This window comes from Oryctolagus cuniculus, chromosome 13 (assembly GCF_964237555.1).
Source record: "Oryctolagus cuniculus chromosome 13, mOryCun1.1, whole genome shotgun sequence".
Classification (NCBI taxonomy): Eukaryota; Metazoa; Chordata; class Mammalia; order Lagomorpha; family Leporidae; genus Oryctolagus; species Oryctolagus cuniculus.
Window position 1 is genome coordinate 28,105,380 of NC_091444.1, and position 13,769 is coordinate 28,119,148.

The window sequence follows — 13,769 nt, forward strand, 5'->3', positions numbered from 1 at the left end:
AACAAATAGGATTTGATAAATTTAAATCATTTTTAAATAAGACTAACTCATTTATCCTTATTTAGCTGCCTTGAGTGGGGGTGTTGGCAATTGTTTGAACAGGAGTTTGTTCTCTAATTAACAGACACTGATTAATGGTGAGAAAGGGGGGTAATTGGTGGATATGCCAGGAGGAAATGGCTTTAAATCAATGTGATTTGCACAAAAAAATCCACAGCAGACAGCACCGATATGGAGAATAAGGTACAGGTCTCACCCTCAATCATGCCCAGGCTCCTCCTACCTACCCTCCACTTCCCTGGTGTTTTGGGGGTGTCTCTGAGTGAATGTGCATCCTGGAACCCCAGGCTACCTCCAACAGGTCCAACAGATGTCTGATGGAGGGGAGTTTTGCCCCTTCCTGGGGAAACCTGGATCCAAGGAAGTTCTGGGGACAAGGAAGTAGACATTTCAGACAAAAAGTACAGCAAATTGTGACAAGTAAATGGCCTAGGACTGTCAGTGGTGGCACTGACTTCTCTCCCTTTCTCTCAGTCTCAATCTCTCTCTCTCTCTCTCTCTCTGTTTCTCTCCCCTCCCCCCCCCCCCCCCCCGGCACGCTCCCTCTCTTTCTCCAATCCTCCCACCTCCATCTTAGAACTTGGCAGAAGTTCCCAGGGAGGTGTGATGGGGTGTGACTGCAATGACTACCAACAGACCAGCCTGGGCCGAACACCCAAACTATGTCGAAGAGCCTCCTGGAAATTTGTCATCTCACTCAGGCCACCTCCCTCCTCTACTGAGAGCAACTAGACACATAAAAGCAAATTTATGAACATGAAAGGCCCAAAAACACACTTGGGTACCTTTTAATAACTTGGTAAACACATTCTTTTTGTTTTTTGTTTTTTGTTTTTTTTTAATATTTATTTATTTATTTGAGAGGCAGAGTTACGGAGGGGAGAGGAGAGAGAGGTCTTCCATCCGCTGGTTCACTCCCCAAGTGGCCACAACAACCAGAGCTGGGCTGACCCGAAGCCAGTAGCCAGGAGCTTCCTCCAGGTTGCCCACGTGGGTGCAGGTGCCCAAGTACCTGGGCCCTCTTCTACCACTTTCCCAGGCCATCAGCAGAGAGCTGGATGGGCAGTAGAGTAGCCAGAACTCAAACTAGTGCCCATATGGGAATCTGGCCCCACAGATGGAGGCTTAACGCACTATGCCACAGTGCTGGCCCTGTAAATACGTTCTGAGAACAGAACCTTAGCATGTCCACAGCCCAGTAGGAGAAGGAGAGGTGTATCTCAAGGGTTGAGATGAGGGGAGTTATTCCAAAAGCCCTTCCTTTGGAAATGAGGATCCCATGACACAGTTTTTGGTGAGAACAAACCACTCCAGAGAGCTGCTTGATATTTAGGCTATGCAACAACCAATTGAGAGACCATGAAAATTCCACCACCATCACCACCACCTCTGAAATCCCCTCTCCTCAAGCATTTCTGTCTCCAAATCCGCTTCTATTTCAGTATATTCAGTTCCTAATCTTTATCTCAAGTCCATGCCACTGCAGTGATCCAAGAGCAAACTGGTTACTGTAATAGGAAAAAGGCTACAGAAAAAGGAGGTAAGGGAGATATGAGCTGGCCTCTGACATTTTCCCCAAATCACTGCCCCTACCTGTATCTCTTTCCTGCCATTCATTGCAACCTTTACTTGTCTCTGTCATCTGCTCTATGCACCTCACACAATGCCGGACCACAACTGGGCACACAACGCGCTCAATCCATGCCTGAGGAGCAGAAACCCAATGAATGAACTGAAAAGCACCGAGGATCCACTCAGTGAGAGGGGAGCAGGCACAGCATTGCAGCCCCCCTTTTTACCAGAGAAAGCACAGAAGGAAACAGGCACTGGGGAGGAAAGACTGAGTCTTCATCTCTTATTCAGGGTCCAGCTCCACTCTACTTTGGTGGCAGCAAATGTGGGCACACATAGATCTCATTTTCTTAAGGATTTACCTGCTAGGAAGAGAAATGACCAAGAATAGGAAATGCATCCATGGTAGTGCTGGGGTAATGAGCTTCAGATAACACAGAGTTGGGCAGAAAGAGAGCTTACCCACTTCACTTAAAAAGCAAGGAGCTGGGACAAATTGCATTCACTGGGGATTTTCTTTCTTTCAATATCATTATATAGGAAAATACAAGAATACTTACCGATTCCCTTGAGGATGATTCTCTTCATAATAATTTGTGGCACTGTGAGTTGCCATCTTTGAGATGAAAGCATCCACATTGCATTTAGACACCAAAGGACTCCTGGTTGGAGGAACTGACCCTGTGGTCTCACAGTTTCTCATGGTGACTTTCAATGGGCAACCTCGGTGCCAAGGTCCTGTGATTCCCTGTGTGCCTTCCCCTGACCACTCAGGAAAACATGTCATGCTGTACACCACACCTGTCCTTTCTGGAGCACTTTCTTTATTTGGTTTTCAGGCATAAAAAGCTCCTGACTTTCTCCCTATGTCCCGCTACACTCTGCTGGGTCTTCCTCCTCTCCCTAATTCTTATCTGTTGTAGTAAATCTGAGCTCAGTCCTTGGATTTCTTCTCTACCTGTTCTTTTTGTTATCTCTCTCATTCATGCATTTAAATGCAAGGTTGACTCATAGGAAACATCTGATATTTTATCTCTTCACCTACAAAAATGGGCAGTCTCAGAGGTTCCATTGAAACACTACATAGACGCTAACTCTGTTGCTTCTGCTTGAACTCACCCACAGCCTACTTGACACTTCTACTTGAATGTCCAACAGGCACCTGTAAATTTGCTAAAGCAGTTTAGGTTAGGCCTCAAAACTTCCACACCAGGCTCGTTGGGTTTCCAGTCTTCCCCACCTCGGTCACGCGCAACCGTACTGTTTGTTCAGATCAAAAACCTAGTCATCATCCTTTCTTCCTCTCTTTCTCTTCCATGTCAACTTTACTCTCAGTTCTCATATTTATACCCCTGTCATCATAGGCCAAACTTCCTAGAGTTGTTGCCTAGATGGGTGGAGCAGCTCCTCACTGGTTTCTGCTTCTGCTGTAGGACTCCTAATGATGTATTCCTGCAGCCACTGTGTTCTTTGCAGTTAAGTCATGTTATGCCATTCTCTTTACCCCCAACCCTCCAATGGCTTCCCATCATGCTCAGGATAAAACCCACGCTCCTTCCCCTGCCTACTTCTCAGCCTCTCTCTGCCTCTGATGTCTATCTTCTTTGCCTTCTGAGGTCAGCTATAAAACAAAGCCTTTGAACCTACTATTCTTTCTCCCTCTAACACTTTCATTCCCTTCCTCCCAGCCTCTGTTCAGACATCACCTCCTCTGGAAAGGCTTTCCTGGTCCGCCCCATTCTCAGTCACACCTCTTCCTGCTTCATTCACTCTTGCCACGCTGTAGCGCAGGGCATAATCCTTGGTTTATGTGCTATTGTCTCCCAACTAGAATCTAAGTTCTGATCTTTGTTGACTTGGTGAGTGCCCTTTTCTAGAGCCTGGCACATAAGGTACTCAGCAAATATTTGTGAAGGGAATGAATGGTTGATGAATGAATGCACCAGGCCCTCAGCTCTGTATTCTGTGAGCCCCCAGTGCACACCTGACGGTTGGGCACCTTAGGCAAACAGTTTAATAATGGTGTGGGGATTGGGGTTGCACTTGAATGTGAGTTTCTAATTTTTAGAGGACTTAACTTACACGCAATGACTACTCTTTTCCTTGTGCATCAGAGTGGACGATCCCAGAGCAAGGGGTCCACTCTTTCTTCTAAAACATGAAGGCTTTGCTATTCATGCAGTGACCCTGTCACATGGTTTATCGATCCCAGCCACACACACCTCCTCACATACATCCCTCAGTACTGGCAAAAATATTAATAGATTTTTATTAAGATCTCGCAACGAAACAAACACTGTTCTAACGTTTTCAGATATATTATCTCATTTCGTTGGCTTAGCAACCTTGAGAGCAGTAGGAGATTTGGTTTCCACTTCAGATTAGGAAACTGAGATACAGAGGAACCATGTAACATCTCAGAGTTCACACAGCCGCTAAGAGAACAGGCCAAATCCTTCTGAGGTGTTTAGTTTGAGATAAAGTCTCTGATGAGTCAGTTCCCACACAAGGTTCACTCTCTCACCCTCAGTCCTCTCCTGTGGGCTCAGAGCTCTGTGGAATCCTGAAAAGACAAGACAACAGACATGAATGGCATGAGAAAGACCATGGGGCCCCATACCCATAAAGGCAATGTGTTCCCACCAAAAGCATAACCAGATGAGTGATACAGTTGGGATATGGGCCCTCAGCTATTGTCTCTTAGCCCTCTGTGTCTCTCAGGGCTGGCCCTTTCTCCCACCCCTCTAAAGGATGTGACACCTCACACTTTCTAGGGAACAACCAGATTCTATGCAGCAATCCACTCACCCTCTCGTTCCCTTGTTGGTCCAGCTCCATCTGGTAACCAAGAGTCCTGACGCCCCCAGTCCTCGATACCCTCACATGACTGGTGGCACCCCAAGAATGAGGTCCTTATGAAAATCTCCTCGGCCTATGCACTGCTGAGAAAGGAGAGACCAGGCTGGGGCACTGACGCCCACCCACTGTGGTCCTGGCAGTGGTGCCAACGGGCTGCTGGGGGCTGTCACTTCTCTCAAAGGACAAGGCCTGGGGCCCTGCTCCTGGAAGTTCCAGGGCAGAAGAAAGGAAAGGAGAGCGAGGAATGAGCCTTGGAATGTCTTAAGCTATGATTTTTTCACTCCCTGCTCCCTGCTCTCTCAAATCTCCAAGTAAGAGAGCAAGTGAAAAGGTAAATGGACCAATTTCAAAAGGAGTTGCAAGGTCTCTGGGAAGCAAAACCTCTGGGTTGTAGTTGAGGCTCTGAGTAACAATAAATGATACCTTCTCCTGCACTCATCAAAGATTTCCAGGAGCTCCCCCAACATCCCCACCTCACTGCCAGCCAGCATCCTCCTTCTGCAGGGCCAGACACAGAATGCTGAAACTCAGATACTATGTGCAAAACTGCTGGCTGAAATGTGGACACAGAAATATTTGAGAGAGCAGGGAACAGGGAGTGAAAAAATCTTAGCTTCAGGCATTCCAAGGCTCAGTCCCAGGGAGAACTCAGGATGGAGGGATGCTGAGTTGGGACTGAGATGTCCTTGTCGTTGTCCTATGAGGTAGTTTAAGCCAGCTCTGGCACCCAGCCCACAGTCAATGGTCTCTCGGGTTGAAAGGACTTGCCTGCACCATGGACTCTGCCCCACCACATGGATCGTCCCCTTCTCATGATCTTGGACATTGGTGACCCCCTTGCCAAGCACCAATGAACAGCGTGACTTTCAGTGCCACAGTCTTTGTGCAAAATCAGTCACTGAGAACCTGATTTCTGAGGCCTCGTGCAGTTCTAATATTCTGATGCTTAATAAGGACTTATAATGGAACACGACCAGGAAAAAAAAATTCCTTTGCTCACCACAGAATGGTTGCTAACATTTTCCACAAAAATAAGCAACAGAGACCAAATATAACCTAGATTTAAGATTTTAATCAAAGTCCATGACATGAATCAATCAAAATATGTGATAGAAGAGACTATGTATTAATTTCATTATTACCCAGAAGTGTTCCTCATCACCCTTGAGATGAATGTCATATGATCATCTGTAAAATTATTTACTAAATAGAGACAAGTTGCCAAGGCATATGACAGGCACTTTGGAGAATTCAGGAAACTCATGACATAGTCTTCATCTTTAGAAGAGAAATAGATGATCCTATAAAAATAATTCAGAAGCTAATACAAGAAATTTGGGTCATACTATAATTTTTAAAGATTTATTTGTGTAGTTGAAAGGCAGAGTGACAGAGAAAGAGAGAGAGAGAGAGAGAGAGAGAATGATAGACAGAGAAAGAGAGATCTTTCATCTGCAGGCTTACTTCCCAAATGGCTGCAACAGCCAGGGCTGGGCTGAGCTTAAGCCAGGAGCCAGAAACTCCATCCTGGTCTCCTACAGGAGTGTCAGGGGCCCAAGCACTTGGTGCATCATCTCTGCCACCCCCAGGCTCATTAGCAGGAAGTTAGAGAGGAAGCAGAGCAACAAGGATTTGAACCAGCACTTTAATATGGGATGCTGGCATAACCAACAGCGGCTTAACCCACTGTGCCACAATGCCAGCACCCATACTATAATGTGTAGAGTTTAATATCTGGCTATGGTTCACTCTGGTGTTGACCAAATATACATAGAAGTCCAGCTGATGCTAAACTTTTGAAGCACAAATAGAAATATGAAACATTATTACCACTAAATTATATCACTAAAGACAAGTAATGAATGACTCTCTGCAAGTGTGCATATAGTGCTTACCTTATCCCAATCATCCAACTGATTTTCTTTAGGGAAAGTCTAGCCTTTATTGATGGGATAATGGTTGCCATTTTACTTTCAACAATATATAGACATTATATTTTACCTATAACAGCCCTATAGACAGAACCAGCTACAAAATTTTTGGGGTCCTACTCAAATTGAAAATGTGAGGTTCCTTATTCAAAAATCATTGAGATTTTTCAAGATAGAAAAAGCATCTGAGACCAGTGTTGTGGCACCAGCAGGTTTAAACACCACCTATAATGCTGATATCCCATACAAACACCAGTTTGAGTCCTGGCTGCACCACTTCTGATCCAGCTCCCTGTTAATGCACCTGGGAAAGCAGCAGAAGATGACGTATTTGAGTCCTTTCCATGAACACAGGAGACCTGGATGGAATTCCAGGCTCCTGGCCCTGACTGTTACAGTCATTTAGGGAGTGAATCAGCAGATGGAAGATCTCTTTCTTTCTTTCTTTCTTTCTTTCTTTCTTTCTTTCTTTCTTTTTTTTTTTTTTTTTGAAGATCTCTTGCTTCTCCTCTCTGTCTCTTCCTTTGTTTCTGTAACTCTGCCTTTCAAATAAATAAAATAAATCTTTAAAAAAAGAAAAGAAAAAGAGCATTAAACCAAGTTCAAGACACTTTGCTACTTAGGATCACACCTTGTGGAGCCTGTTTGCAGATGATCTGGAATTAACCATGGCTAACATTTGAGTGCTTGCAGCCTGCTGAGGCCTATTCTAAAACTTTCCATTTATTGACTCATCTCATCTTCAAGACACCCCCGAGAAGGGCAGTTCTATTATTTTCCACCTTTAAAAAGGAACCTGAAACAAAAGGGTTCTGTGTCTTGTCCATGGATCCCTGGGCATGGGATAAAGCCAGGATTTGAATTCGGGCAGCTATGGCCCAGGCTCTATGACATCCGCACACATACTGTTTCTTATCAAGTCTCTAAAACTGTCTGGAAACTTACTAATAGATTTTCATTCCAAGGAGTCTTTCCATTTTCTTCTAACATTAATGCTAGGCTTTAGGAGCTGTGAGCATGTCACAGTTCTGGGGAGTTGCAATGACAAGGCACCTTTTGCGTGAGTGTTCCTGGGTATATGAATGCAGAGAGCTGAGAATGGTTGTTTTGGACCCTCACATGCTATTTAACCCCACAGTCAAAGCACTGACAGCTAGAGCTCTGGGTAATGGTGGTTCAGATCAACAAAACACACAAGACTCCAATTATGGAATAGTTTCATGCTGTTACGAGGTTTTTAGACTGAACTGGGTTTTCCTGCAACAAACTTGACTTCTGGCTCTTAAGGACCTGTGGGAAGAACCTCCGAGCTAAGCATTGCACCTTCATGCAAAGAAGGCTGAGAGTCAGGCACAGGGTGGAAAATGAGTAGCACTGTTCTTGGCAGGGAGAATGCGAGGCAGCCTGGCCCCCAGCTTTCTAGAGCGACGGTTCTCAACTTCAGCTGTGCATCAGATTTCTGGAGATGCAGGCTTCCTTGCTCAAGTTCTAACATGCTGGCAGCACTTGTGAGGTAGGCAATCCATCCTTTGGGAAGCGTCATTTACAAAGTGGACAGTCTTCACATGCTGGTGACCTCTCCTCACCATACTCCTCTGCCTCAGAGTAGAGCAAGCTGAGTACCGCTTCTAGGAGAGTATAAGCAAGTCAGGCAATGCACCTAATTCAGGAGACAGAGTGGCCCAGGACTTACAAGTGGACGAGAAAAATCAAGGTTGTGATTTTTTTTTCCCTTTGGCAAATAATCTCAGTAATTCCCTCTTTTATTGGAGTATAAATCGTGCCCCATACCATGACCTGCTATCCTCAGAATGAGGAGGCTGTCTCAGGCAAACTTTTCTCCTGCATGTGGATTCCAGGCCCCTTTCTCTCTCTCCACCTGCTGGTTCCTCTAAATACTCTGGCTTCGAAGGCTCTAATTTCCAGGAAATTCTTTTTTTGTCAGAATGGATCAGAGTCATCAAACACTGTTGATGAAACAGACCTCAGAGAGCATTCAGCTCAGCCTTTTCACTCAGTAGATAGGAAAATAAGGGCCCGAGCAGGTCAGACGCTGGCTAGTGTCACCGAGTGGGATCCACACTTGCATGCATAGAAGAGGCCACATGGGCAGACGCCACGTACTCACAGTGCATACTGCCCAAAGATGTCCCCTCTCCCTACAGTGCCACATCACACCAAGTGAGCTGACACCCACCACAGGGCATGTCTAGACTCTCTTTACTGGATTTCCCATTAAAGTGATAACTGAAAAACAGGCTTTTTTTTTAATCTCTGGAAATGAATGGATGTCTGATATAGCAGAAATTCAGCAAGGGGGCCGGAAAAAGTCCACTGTGCACCTATTTTTTAAAAATGCTATAAATAAAGACAACAGTCAGAAACCAGATTAAACTTCCAAGTGGAAAATGGGAAGTGAAAGATCAAAGACCTGACCTGCTCCTAACTAGGAAGCTCTAGTCCAGTTGTCCAGCTGTCTTCCGGCTCCATGACATTTGGATTCAGAGAATTGTGGACGTCTAGAACTGAGACAGATCTCAAAGGCCAGAGGTTGTAGGCCAACTTCTAATCAAGTCCTCAGCTCAGCGAGCTAAGGACACTTGCCCGAGGTCACACAGCCTCAGGTTGGTGAATCAATCAGGGCTATTCTTCAGTCTTTCAAGGAACCACCAGGGTAGGTTATTTGGTTCTTTGTAAAGAAAAATTATGACCCAGTAGTTTGATTTCTTTCCTGTATGGCATAAAAATCTCAAACAGATCACCTAACAGGAAACTATAATAACAGTTTTTAATTAACATAAAGTCTCCCCAACGTTTTTTGTTGTTGTTATATTACTGCCATACAATGTAAATCAATTAGCGGCAATGGGCTAGTGGATGCCGAGCTGGGCGATCAATCACTGGATGGATAATTGTTCTGTTGCTGAGATGAACACCTTATCATGCTATTAGGACCGCTGATGAATCTTGCAGTCCTCACAAAGCCTACAATTTAGGGACTATCCATTCCAGCTGTCTCCATCCCCGTAGCCTTCTCCATGCAAACAATTGTTGCACTGAGTGCAGCATTTAATTAAAGGCCCTTCCCATGTTATGGCTGCAACCACAGGAAAGACAAGAGACCTCATTTGTAAAAAAAAAAAAAAAAAAAAAGCAGCAGCAGCAGAAGAAGACACCTCCTTTTAGAGATTAGTTAGCTTTAAAACAAGCAGGATTAAAGTCAGGGACGCCACGAAAAGAGAAAGAGCTATTGATGACTGTGGGATTGGAAATTGGAAAGTCCATTGGTGCCTGTAGTTTGATACTAATGTTGGAGTTAGTATGAAGTCACAAGTGTAAAACATGACCCTGGGTCTCTTCTCACTTTAAAGGGTCACCTGGTGCCAAAAGTCCCACCAAACATCTCACCTGAATTGTTTGTGGCTGCCAGATTCCGACCGAGGTCAGAAATCAGAGGTTGAGGAGACAAGTGGGTAAAGCCCAGAAGGCGGTGTTTGTCATATCTGAGTAGAGAGAGATCCTTCTACAAGGTAGCTCTGATTCTGTTTCAACAAAGGGGGGCTTTTCCTGGGACAATTCTTATTGGAACAGGAGACAACACTCCCATCACCCCCCACCCCAAAATCAAACAGGCAACAAATAATTTTACCATTACCAGGTAATATGTGTTAATTGCTCAGTTTATATACTCAGAATGACATACCATTAGAGACCGTGTATGCATTGTAACTAGAGCATTAATAAATTTAAAATGTGCCTATTAGGATGACAGCTTTGGAGGTGCAAAGGAATAACAGTTATCACTTGGCAGAAGCCGCTCTCACCCCATCTGCCGAGACTTTGCATACATTTTCAGCTTCCTGAGCAATGATTAGGCCTGTCAGAACCTCTTTAACCTCCTAACTGCTGGTCCCCACTGGCCGTAATTAGAGACTAATGAATTCAGAAGATGCAGGCCGTGAGGAAAACTGCCTTGACAGTTTGTGTACAAATTAAGCCCCAATTACTTCATGCATCTTTTGCATCGCTGATACAAGTCTCTGTTATTATTTTTGAATATGGTCATTTTAGCAGAAACGAAGAACTTGGCTAATGTATTTTGTCATTTTTATGGCTCATCATAAAGAAAAAACATACTGGGCGGGTCATGAATATGTGAAATAAACTATGGCAGATTATAAAAAGAAATTAATTTTCCTCTTGGGAATACCCGACCCCCTGCTGGGTATGCTTATTAATATGGTTATTGTCACCCAGAGAATATTGACCAGGAAGGCGCCTGGGTCACCCATGAGTTGCCTGGTTCAGGTTTAGGCCCCGCGAACTTGGAAGTGAGATGCTTCTTCATTGCTAATCCCGGTATAAAGACACCTTCCAGCATGTAGTAAACAAACAAACAAACAAACAAACAAACACTCTTTGTTTTCTGCTTTCACCTGTCTGTCCACTTCCATAGCCACAGCAAAAGTCTACAAGTGAGAAGTGTGACATTTAAGCCCTAATACTAAGGTCCAATGTGATGCTGTAATGACATTGAATCTTGTTTCAGTCCCCACTGGTCAACCTTGGCCGTTTGGAGTATTCCCTCCCCTCCTCTATAGGTTCATGCAAGAATCTTGGATTAGATGTTTCCAGAAGGGCAGGGGAGTTGTGGGCATTTCTGTGTGATGCTCATCACCTTTATGGCTATTTCTTCAGCTATACAGTACTGCTGCCAAGTGCTGACCCTGCCATCTGTCTTGGTCCCCACTGCCCAGGACGGCTCAGAGATCCCTCTGTCCATGGTCTTTCCCCACTGAGAAGCAGTGCCCCAGGTCACCCTCCACTGAAGTTCCAGCACTCCAGGACTCCTGTCTCTGCTCCTCAGTAGCCTTGGAGAAAGAATCTCCTTTTTCTCTGGCCACTTCACCTCTCCAGTGCACAGCATTTCCCTCCATTCCTTCTTACAGTAGGCAGAATAATGTACACGTCCACACCCCCTCTCCCCCAATGTTATGTCCTCATCCTCAGGACCTGTGATGATGATACCTTACTTGGTGAAATTGACTTTGCAGATTTTGAGATGAGGAGCTTATCAAGGTTTGCCCAATCTAATCATAAGGTCCCAAGAGGAAGACAGTAGGGTTAGAGTTAGTTCTAGGAGATGTGACAATGCAAGCAAGAGGCTAGAGTAATGCAAGGAAGAGGCCACAGATCAAGGAATGCAGGCCACCTCTAAGAGCTAAAAAGGGGCAAAGGTGTTGGGGTACAGCAGGTTAAGCCATCCCTTGGAACACCAACATCTTAATCAGAGTTCTGGGTAGAGTCCTGGCTACTCCAGTTCTGATCCAGTTCCCTACTAATGTTTCCTGGGAAGCAACAGATGATGGCTCAAGTACTTGGGCCCCTGCCACACACAGGAAAGACTGGGGAGAATTGATCTCTGGGTGGCTGGCTTTGACCAGGCATAGCCCTGACTGTTGTAGGAATTCGAAAAGTTTACTAGTAGTTAGAAGTAGCTCGCTCATGTGCTCTCTCTCTCTCTCTCTCTCTCTCTCTCTCTGTAGCTCTTTTTTTTCAAATAAATAAACCTTTTTGTAAGAGCTGGAAAGGTCAGGCAATGAATTCTCTGAAGTTTTGGAAGGAACCAGTCCATCAACACCTTAATTTTAGATTTCTGATGTCCACTACTATAACAGGATAAATGTATATTGTTTTTTTAAAGGATTTACTTATTTATTTATTTGAAAGTCAGAGTTACACAGAGAGAGAAGGAAAGGCAGAGAGAGAGGTCTTCCATCCACTGGTTCACTCCCCAGATGGCCTTAACAGCTGGAACTGCACCAATCTGAACCCAGGAGCCAGGAGCTTCCCCTGGGTCTCTCATGCAGGTTCAGGGGCCCAAGGACTTGGGCCATCTTCTACTGCTCTCCCAGGCCATAGCAGAGAGCTGGATTGGAAGTGGAGCAACCCGGACTCAAACTGATGCCCATATGGGATGCCAGCACTGCAGAGAGCGGCTTTACCTGCTACGCCACAGCACCAGCCCCAATGTATATTGTTTAATACACTACGTTTGTGGTAATTTGTAAATGTAGCAATAGAAAACTAATATATTTTCTTCTATGGCAACAAAGATTTGTTTGTATAATAGTGCTTGTTATTCTAATAATAATTATTCTATTAATAATTTATCTCACATAAATTATTATGCCCTTTGCCTTCTCATTTCTAAGAGTGAAATGATAAATTAGCCTCATTAAGTTGCTATGAGAATCAACGAAATTAAAGAACTCATTTGATATGTGAAATGCAATAGATGCTAAATAAAAAATTGGCAAAGTATGGCTCAAAACTGAGTTGTGGTGTGCCTGGATGTCAGCCTGTACTTGGCTGCCTCCTCGCCTCTCATCCCCAGGTCATCACGATGGACTGTATTCATGGTTTCTAGAAGCAGATCCCACCCTGCCTTTTCCTGAGTGACTGTGCTGTGATTTTCCCCCAAAGCTTCATATGCTGGAAACTTGGCCCCAGTGGAATGTATGAAAGCATAGTGAACCTTTATGAGATCTGGCCTAGAGAGGTGATTGGACCATAACTGCCCTCATGAAGGCATTAATCTGGTACCCAAGAGTCGGTCAGATATCACGGGAGAGGATGAGTTCCTGCAAGAGTGGGTGTGAGCCTGGCCTCTCCATGGTCTCTTGATTCCCGCCTCATCATGTGATCTTTTCCACATGCACTCCGGCCCTTGTCATGTCATCTGCTCTGTGACCCTCCCAAGAGCCCACCAGATGCTAGTACCATGCTCTGCAATTTCCAGAACTGTGAGCTAAGCAAACTTCTGTTCTTCATAATGTACCTTGGCTCAGGTATGAAGATGGGCAGAAAGCAATAATCTCTATATGGTGATTTTAAATATGACCTACTCTCTTAGGCTCTAAGACCTGTGATCTAGACCTTTCTATTTGGTCTCTGTTCTAACCTTCACGTCTCCTTCTTAGTAAAAATTATCTGAGCCTCAAGTCTGCTGAGCTATATTCTGATGCTTCTTTAGCCCTGAAATTGTAGTGAACCTGCTATGTTGGCTTCATGTTGGTATTGGGTGTTTGCCTTAGCACTCTAAAATTTTTTATTTATTTATATTTATATGAAAGGCAGACACATACATAGGGAGGGAGGGAGAAAGAGCAAGCATACTTCTATCCACTGGTTCATTTCCCAAGTGTCCATAATGGCTAGGGCTGGGCCAGGTCTTCACAGGGGTGGCAGGGCCCCAATTACTTGCACCATCACCTGCTGCTTTCCAGGGTGAATATTAGTAGGAATCCAAAATTGGAAGCAGAGCTGGAACTTGAACTTAAGCAC

General features: G+C 44.7%; 1 long non-coding RNA gene across 4 annotated transcripts in view; it reads right to left on the bottom strand.

The window, feature by feature from the left end:
- Window positions 1-3,878: 3,878 nt before the first annotated feature.
- The window catches only part of LOC103350974 (uncharacterized), a 183,647-nt gene continuing 173,756 nt past the window's right edge, over window positions 3,879-13,769 (bottom strand). For all 4 annotated transcript variants that reach the window (XR_011381444.1, XR_011381441.1, XR_011381442.1 and 1 more), the window contains one exon: window positions 3,879-4,195. This is a non-coding gene — a long non-coding RNA (uncharacterized lncRNA). The remainder of the gene's footprint in view (window positions 4,196-13,769) is intronic.